This window comes from Diceros bicornis, chromosome 14 (genome assembly GCF_020826845.1).
Source record: "Diceros bicornis minor isolate mBicDic1 chromosome 14, mDicBic1.mat.cur, whole genome shotgun sequence".
NCBI classification, from domain to species: domain Eukaryota; kingdom Metazoa; phylum Chordata; class Mammalia; order Perissodactyla; family Rhinocerotidae; genus Diceros; species Diceros bicornis.
Genome location: NC_080753.1, coordinates 13,699,352 through 13,708,982, shown reverse-complemented (window position 1 = coordinate 13,708,982; position 9,631 = coordinate 13,699,352). Strand labels below are relative to the sequence as shown.

Here is a 9,631-nt window from a genome sequence, read left to right as displayed (position 1 = left end):
GTATGTGGGACGCCGCCACAGCATGGCTTGATGAGCAGTGTGTAGGTCTGCGCCAAGGATCTGAGCCCGCGGACCCTGGGCCACCAAAGGGGAGCGCGAGAACTTCACCACCACGCCAAGGGGCCAGCCCCTAGACCATAATGTTAATGCATTTATCTGCTCTTTAGGTCTTCAGTTGCAGTTAGTGACAGTAACTGTAGCAATGAGCAGACTCAATAGAAAGGAGAAAAAAACTCAAAGCCGGTTTTGCAGGAAATCTTCCGCAGCCCTGCGTTTGCTCTCAGTTTTGCTGTATTTTTGCTTCTGCCTGTTTCTGAGAAATATTTCCAGTAGAAAGAAAGAGAAAAGGGTGCTTTCCCCTACTTGAATATCTGCATGAGTAGCTACGGAGCTGTGGTCAGGCCCTTGCAGATGACTCGAGTGACTGGGGCCTGGGAATGAGCACTCTATCACCTACTTACCCAATCCCTGCCTGTGGGGCCTGAGTGCAAGGCAGACAATTTAGTGTGGCTAGGATGTACTCCCTTCAGCAAAAGGCCGCCTGCTTACCCAAACCTAACCCTAATGTGTGCACACCCCCACCAGCCCCGGGGTCTGAAAATATTCTTCTCCTTCAGCCAGGGTGTAGTCTCCAAGGTGACTTCATTAAAGTGCAAATAGACCCTAAAAGAGATCTGAGACCCGTTGTATTAATTAACAATGTCTCAGTGCTCCTCCAATCATTCTGATTAAGTCTAGGAGAAGATCCCTAACATTTGCTAATCATCCTTTTAACAAAGGGTCCCAGTTTTCTGCAGGCAATGGTATTAAAGTAGATTTAAGGGTATTTTATTTCTGCTGTATTTATTTTTAGTTACTTTATATTTGTGGCAAATGTGTTTTTCATTCTATGATGTCACATGCAATTTTCTTTTAAGATATAGTTATTTAACTTTTTAAAAAAGTGAATAAATGTAATAAAAGTTATTAAGTAAATAATAACACAGGCGGTACTTAATAATGGCAAAAATCAGAAAGGCTAAGTGCAAATAACTGAGCATAGAATTATGCCATCCCTGTCCTAGTAATAACTTAGATTAACTTTTAAAAATTAATTTTAAATTATAAAATAATGTAACCAATTTAGAGAAAGTTTGAGAAATAGAGAAAGAAGAAAAACAAACAAAACAGGTATAAACTTTGCACTCACAAATATCATTTGCGATCCTATTCACACTTGAGTGTTTCCTGGGGAGAGTCTCTGGGAGGAGGGTCCCTGGGGTATAAGAGACACAGCAGGCATGTCTGATAGGGTGAGAAGGGGATTACTAAATTAGAAGGTGACTGCCCACGAAAGAGATGGCCTGGAACAGGTCAGTACTGGAAGATGGGTAAGGGGAAGGGAGTGGTGTAAGGAGGTTGTAGCAAGAGGAGAAATGAGATGGAAAAGGTAGATGGGAGAATGTTAGGGGCACCATTCTCTAAATTTGCTAAGCACAGCTCTGTCTGAGTGACTCTAGTAGGAATTATTTAAAAGGAAATCTATCACCTAACTGCCTAATGGCCAGATATGACCTTCTATTTTCAAGGACCACAGACACCTTCAGGAGAAGATGAGAAATAACTAAAACATGTATGAGACTGGATTGGAGAATAGAATGCTGATGTATTAATGCAGAGTGGGAAATGTAACTCACAGACCGGAAGTACTTGTGTGGTACGATCAGAGATTCCCACACTGTGGTCAAGATGCCTTGAAAGGGCCTGCCCCTTGGCTTAGCAGTTAAGTGCGCGCGCTCCGATACTGGCGACCCGGGTTCGGATCCCGGGCACGCACTGACGCACCGCTTCTCCGGCCATGCTGAGGCCGAGTCCCACATACAGCAACTAGAAGGATGTGCAGCTATGACATACAACTATCTACTGGGGCTTTGGGAAGAAAAAAGGAAGAGGATTGGCAATAGATGTTAGCTCAGAGCCGGTCTTCCTCAGCAAAAAGAGGAGGATTAGCACGGATGTTAGCTCAGGGCTGATCATCCTCACCAAAAAAAAAAAAAAAAAAGATGCCTTGGAAGTCACATCATGAGCAGAATCATTATTTTTTAATCCACTGAAATAATTCATCTTATGCAGGGACCAGAAGTTTTCTATGAGGACCGTGTTAAATTAATTAAACCAGGAGGCCATTAGACTGAGGTTTAAGCCTTCAAGGCCTTTGTGGTCTAGGTAAGCAAACCCAAACCTAACCCTGTACTGCCTGCGGGTTAAGAAATGGAAACCTAAGGACAACCAATCACAAACAGCCAACTAAATTTCCCCAATAAGGCAACCTTATGCTGTAGCCAATCAAATACTTTCGTTGCTTTGCTTCTGCCTCTTCTCTGTAAGTCTCTCCCTGCTTCTGTCCCCAGAGCACTCCTAACCACTTCAGGTTTGGTGCCACAGGATTAGGATCTATTTTTGCTCAAATAAATTCTTAAAATTTTTAATATGACTCAGTTTATCTTTTAACACAAGTCTCTCCCAATAAACGTGATCAGAGTGGAATTTAAAAGTTACTTGGGGGCCGGCCCCGTGGCTTAGCGGTTAAGTGCTTGCGCTCCACTGCTGCCGCCCCGGGTTCGGATCCTGGGCGCGCACCGAGGCACCGCTTCTCCGACCATGCTGAGGCTGCATCCCACATGCAGCAACTAGAAGGATGTGTAACCATGACATACAACTATCTACTGGGGCTTTGGGGGAAAAATAAATAAATAAAATTAAAATTAAAATTAAAAGTTACTTGGTAAAGGAAGTATATCACAAAGTGGAGTTAGAACAAGTACCTACCGAGCGCCTGCTACATGTCAGGCACTGTAGACACTGGGTAGACAACTGCAAAGGATGGACAAGTTCAGGGACTTGCGATCTAATGGGGAGACCCAATAAAATAGCTTGACAAATGAATATATAAGACAATTTCGAATTTCGGATAGAAATAACTGCTGTAAAAACAGAATGTGGTATAAAACGAAGAGATAGTCGGTGTGTGTGTGTGTGTGTGTGGTGTGTGTAGTGTGTGTGTGTGTGGTGTGTGTGGGGGGGGACCTGGTGGCTGGGGACGTTGCTTCTTTTCACTGGGTGATCAGGGAAAGCTTCTTTAAGGAGGTGACATTTGAGTTAAGACCTGAAGGATGAAAAAGATCCAGGAAAATAATCTGGGGGCAAGCAATGGAGGTAGCACTGGGCAATCCTGAAGCAAAGGCAGACCAAAGTGGGCCTTTTAGAAGAACAGGTGAAGGCCTGTGGGGTTGGAGGTAAAATGAAGGGGCACAGGCTGTAGAGTTCTACTCCCTGAATTCAAATCCCCACTCAACCACAAACTAGCTGTGTGACCATGGACATGCTGCTTAACTTCTCTATGGCTCAGTTTTTTCATCTATAAGGAGGGAAATTATAGGGAACTATTTCATGGCGTTTCTATGAAGATTACATGAGATTTTCCAAGTAAAGGATAGTGCGTAGGCACATGGTTAGTCCTCAATAAATATTGGATATTAATATTAATGTGTCCATCTCCACCTAGACTCTCATCGGGTGGATAAGATTCCCTCTCCTTGGGACTGTGCTTGGAAGGACACTGCCAATTTGGGACTCGATGGCTACTTTTTCAAAGTTGAGTCATAATACATCAGAGGTCTACGAATTATGGTTCCTGGGCCAAACTTCTCCTGATGCCTATTTTTTTAAATCCTTGAGTTAAAAATAGTGTTTACACTTTTAAATGTTTGGAAAAAATAAGAATATTTCATGACACATGAAAAATATATGAAATTCAAATTTCGGTGTCCATAAATAAAGTTTTATTGGAACACAGCCACTGTCTTCATTTACGTGTTGTATAGGGCTTCTTTCTGGCTCCAACAGCAGAGTTGAGAAATTTTGACAAAGACCACATAACCTTTAAAGACTAAAATATTTACTATCTCTGACCATTTACAGAGAAAGTTTGCCAACTCCTGTAATACATCATAATTGTTAAGATTGTGGGTTTTGGAGGCAACAAGTTACCTGGAGCCTGAATTTCTTTCTAAGCAAATGGACACAATGACAATTCCCTCAACAGATTGCTATGATAATTAAGAATATTTATCCTATCGTCTGAGCTCAGCAAAGTGTACCCGTTATTTTGACAACAAAAAAGAAGATGATGATGATGATGTTTCTGCAGCTGACAGTCCACTCTCTGATTGACACTTTTCCTTCTTAAATTATGTAGCTATTTTCCATGGAAACATAATCTTTCCAGCCTGGAAAATGGTCTCTCTTTTTCAGCTCATTTTGCATATCTGTACGACTACGAATAGTTCAACTCTATGAGGGCAATCTTTCCCCTACATTTCTAAGTTCTTGGAGGGTTTCTTGCCTAAGCCTGGTGGCCAGCATTTAAAAATGTCTACGTCTACGAGCTTTCTAACTCCTCTCTCGTATCTATGCCCAGGTTGGCAAAAGTTTGCTATTCTGTTTGAATGGTAATTAAACAGAAGACCTTTACAGGCTCAGTTTATTCGATTCTTGACTATGGAATAAGATATGGTTTTGATTGTTTTATGCTATCTTGAGACAAGCTAGTAACGTTTATCATCAAAAGTCAAATTTCTCCCAATTTCATTGACTTTTTTTCCCTTTTAAATAGTCTTTATTTTTTAGAGAAGTTTTAGGTTCACAGTAAAACTGAGAGTCAAGTACAGAGTTCTCATATAACCCCTGCCCACACACATGACAACCTCCCCCACTGTCAACATTCCGTACCAGAGTGATACATTTGTTATCATTGATAAACCTACATTGACAACATCATTATCACCCAAAGTCCTTAGTTTACATTAGGGTTCACTCTTGGTGTGGGTTTTGACAAATGCGTAAGGATATGTACTCACCATGATAGTATCATACTGAATAGTTTCACTGCCGTAAAAGTCTTCTGTGTTCTGCTCATTCATCCCTCCCTCCCCCCATCCCCTGGCAACCACTGATTTTTTTTCACTGACTTTTCCAGAATGTCGTATAGCTGGAATCATACAGTTTGTAGCCTTTTCAGATTGTCTTCTTTCACTAAGTAATATGCATTTAAGTTTCTTCCATGTCTTTTCATGGCTCGATAGCTCTTTTTTTCCCCACACCCCAGCCCCTGGCAACCCCTTTTCTACTCTGTTTCCGTGATTTCGACTTTTTTCTTTTTTTTAGATTCCACATATAAGTGATACCATGCAGTATTTGTCTTTCTCTGTCAAGCTTATTTCACTTAGCATAATGCCCTCTAGGTTCATCCATGTTGCCGTAAATGACAAGATTTCCTTCTTTTTTAAGGCTGAATAATATTCTGTCATATTTATATACTACATTTTCTTTATCCCTTTATCTGTTAATGAACACTTAGGTTGTTTCCATACCTCGACTATTATGAATAATGCTGCACTGAACGTGAGAGTACAGATATCTCTTCAAGATAATGATTTCATTTCCTTTGGATATATATCCAGAAATGGGATTGCTGGATCATATGGTAGTTCTATTTGTAATTTCTAGAGGAACCTCCATACTGTTTTTCATAGTGGCTGCACCAATTTACATTCCCACCAACAGTTCACAAGGGTTCCCTTTTCTCCACATCCTAGACAGCATTTGTTATCTCCTATCTTTTCTTTTTCTTTCTTTTCCATGTCAGACTGGTAATGTGCCAACATCATAACAAGGTTTTTGGGAGGCACATCTCACGCAACAGTGTGAACACCCAATCATCATGCTCATGAGCTATAAAAGGATCTCTCCTGTCTCTTTGATGACAGCCATTCTAACAGGTGTACGGTGATATCTCATTATAGTTTTGATTTGCGTTTCTCTGATGTTTAGTGATCCTGATTGCCTTTTTATATACCTACTGGCCATTTGTATGTCTTCTTTGGAAAAATGCCTATTCAGGTCTTTTGCCCATTTTTTAATTGGTTTATTTGTTTTTTTGCGATTGTGTTGTATGAGTTCTTTATATATTTTGGATATTAACCACTTATCAGATATATAATTTGCAAATATTCTTTCCCATTCCATAGGCTGCCGTTTCATTTTGTTGATGATTTCCTTTGCTGTGTAGAAGTTTTTAGTTTGATGCACTCCCACTTGTTTATTTTTGCTTTTGTTGCCTTTGCTTTGGTGCCATAGTCAAAAATCATTGCCAAGACCAATGTCAAGGAGCTCACTTGCGGGTCCAGCCCCGTGGCATAGCGGTTGGGTGCTCACACTCTGCTGCTGGCGGCCCAGGTTCCAATCCTGGGTGCTCACCGAGGCACCGCTTGTCAGGCCATGCTGTGGCAGCGTCCCACGTAAAAGTGGAGGAAGATCAGCACAGATGTTAGCTCAGGGCCGGTCTTCCTCAGCAAAAAGAGGAGGATTGGCATGGATGTTGGCTGGGGGCTGATCTTCCTCACAAAAAAGAAAGGAAAAAAAAAAAGGAAGCTCACTTGCTATGTCTTCTTCTAGGAGTTTTATGGTTCAGGTCGTAATCCATTTTGAATTGATTTTTGTGTATGGAGAAAGAGAGGGGACCAATTTCATTCTTCTGCATGTGGCTGTCTAGTTTCCTCAACGCCATTTATTGAAGAGACTGTCCCTTCCTCAATGTATACTCTTGGCTCCTTTGTCATAAATTAATTGACCATATATGCATGGGTTTGTCTCTGGGCTCCCTATTCTATTCCATTGATCTATATGTCTGTTTTTATACTAATACAATACTGTTTTGATTACTGTAGCTTTGTAATATGGTTTGAAATAAGCAAGTTTAATGCCTCCAGCTTTGTTCTTCTTTCTTAAGATTGCTTTGGCTATTTGGGGTCTTTTGTGTTTCCATACAAATTTTAGGATTTTTTTTTCTATTTCTGTGGAAAATGCCATTGGAATTTTGATAGGAATTGCATTGAATCTGTAGATCACTTTAGATAGTATGGACATTTTAACAATATTAATTCTTCTGATCCATGAACATGGAATATCTTTCCATTTGTTTGTGCCTTTTTCAATTTCTGTCATCAATATCTTATAGTTTTCGGTGTTTAGATCTTTCACCTCCTTGGTTAAATTTATTCCTAGATATTTTATTCATTTTAATGCTACTGTAAATGTGATTGTTTTCTTAATTTCTCTTTCTGATAATTCATTGTTGATGTATAGAAACACAACTAATTTTTGTGTATTTATTTTGTATCCTACAACTTTACTGAATTCATTTGTTAGTTCTAGCTCATTTCTTTTTAATGTTGAATAATATTCCATTGTCTAGATGTACCACAGTCTATTTAGCCATTCACCTACTGAAGAACATCTTGGTTGCTTCCAAGTTTTAGCAAGTATGAATAAAACTGCTATAAAAATCTGTGTGCAGGTTTCTGTGTGAACATGTTTTCAATTCATTCAGATAAATACCAAGGAGTGTGATTGCTGGATCATATGGTAAGAGCATATTTAGTTTTGTAAGAAACTGACAAACTGTCTTCCAAAGTGGCTGTACCATTTTGCATTGCCAACAGCAATGAATGAGAGTTTCTGTTGCTTCACAATCTCATCAGCATTCGGTGTTGTCAGTGTTCTGGATTCTGTCCATTCTAATAGGTGTGTAGTGGTATCTCATTGTTGTTTTCATTTGTATTTCCCGAATGACATATGATAGAGCGTCTTTTTATATGCTTATTTGCCCTCTATATGTATTCTTCAGTGAGGTGTCTGTTCAGATCTTTTGTTCATTTTTAAATTGAGTTGTTCACTTCTTTATTGTTGAGTTTTAAGAGTTCTTTGTATATTTTGGATATAAGTCCTTTATCAGACATGTCTTTTGCAAATATATTCTCCCATTCACTAACTTTTAAAACAGAAATTATTTGTGGTTCTTTTGGTTGGAGAAGGAACGTGAGTTTTACTGTATTTAAATATCAGATAAGAGAACGGACTACAAGATGGTAAAACTAAAATCATTTTTCTGGGGCCTGCCTGGTGGAATAGCGGTTAAGTTCGTGCACTCCACTTCAGAGGCCCGGGATGCGCAGGTTTGGATCCTGGGCACGGACCTACGCACTGCTCATCAAGCCACACTGTGGTGGCATCCCATATACAAAATAGAGGAAGATGGGCACAGATGTTAGCTCAGGACTAATTTTCCTCAGAAAAAGGGGAAGATTGGCAATGGATGTTAGCTCATGGCCAATCTCCCTCACCAAAAATAATAATAATAATAATAAATAAAATCATTTTTCCATTATAGCATGCAAAAATTATTTGTTGAAACGACAATTTTCAGTTTGAGGAATAAAAATGTTGCCAACACCATATTCTTCCATTCAACAATGGTTTATAGAGGACTTACTAGACTCCAGGGACTTTTCTTTTTTGTGTGTGAGGAAGAATAGCCCTGAGCTAACATCTGTGCCCATCTTCCTCTATTTTGTATGTGGGATGCTGCCACAGCATGGCTTGATGTGTGGTGCAGAGGTCTGCACTCAGGATCCCCCACAAACCCCAGGCTGCTGAGGCGGAACACGCGATCTTAACCACTATGGCACCGGGCTGGTCCCTCGAGGGACTATTCTAATCTACTCCCAGGAAGGAGCTGAGGAGTGAACCTCTCATAAATCTCCTCTCGAGGGAGTTTTGTGGCCATGAAGAAGACGGAGAGATCACTTGCACCTGCATAAACAAACATTACACAAGCTTTCTTATCTCCTGTTTGTCCTTCTAGAAACCCATTTGAATGAACAGTCTGATCAAATGACTGCTTACTCCCCAAGACTCTTTGAAACATTCATCTCAAATCCTCTCCTTGCTGGGTCCACCAGTTCTAAAATATATCATGACCTTTACACAACCCTAATCAAGCTCTACAATGAAAGCCCTGCCTTCAACCCAACTCTCAGACCTCGTAAGTGACCCAACGTGACCCTCCAAGCTCCTAGACTCTGTCATAGTGGGGTGCGCTCTTTCTCTCATATTGTGGTAAGAAAAAACTCAGCTTTGTCTTACTGATAGTTTGTTTCTCTGATATGTTCTGGAAGCCACCATTCTACAGGGGTAAATTGCAGTTTTAAATATAATCGTCAGGTAGACCTCATTAGGAACACGATATTTGAACAAAGACTCAAAGAAAGGGGGTTTGCCCTAGGGATCTGTCGGGGAAGAGTGTTCCAGGGAGAGAGACAGACAAAACAAAGGCTTGAATGGGGGTCAGGCCTGTCTTGATTACAGCAGAGTGAGCGAGGAAAGAGTGGTGAGAGATAAGGTCAGAGGTTACTCGAGAGCCTGGGTGATGGCTGTGTGTGTGTGTGTGTGTGTGTGTGTGTGTGTCTGTATGGAAAGGCCAGTAATATAGGGTCTTGTGGCCAAGTACATGTTTATTTGTCTTTCCCTAAAGTTATGTCTGAAAATAATTTCCTTTTTTCAGGGGATTACTTAGACTCAGGCTCTTTCTTCTCGTGTACGTTTCTCCCAGTATTTTGTCAAATTTTCCCCAGGCTGCAGCTCCCTCAGAAAATGTTTGGAGAATTCTCCCACACTCCTTTGGAGCTAGGGTACAGGCACCAACCTCTAGATATTTCCTCACATTTGGGTGAGATCTAATTCACAAGAACTA

The 9,631-nt window shown here is 40.5% G+C and overlaps 1 non-coding gene across 1 annotated transcript; it reads right to left on the bottom strand.

Moving 5' to 3' along the window:
- Positions 1-5,680: 5,680 nt before the first annotated feature.
- On the bottom strand, positions 5,681-5,784 carry LOC131414293 (small nucleolar RNA U13). Its single transcript, XR_009222182.1, has one exon. It is a non-coding gene; the product is annotated as a small nucleolar RNA U13 (small nucleolar RNA).
- Positions 5,785-9,631: the final 3,847 nt, after the last annotated feature.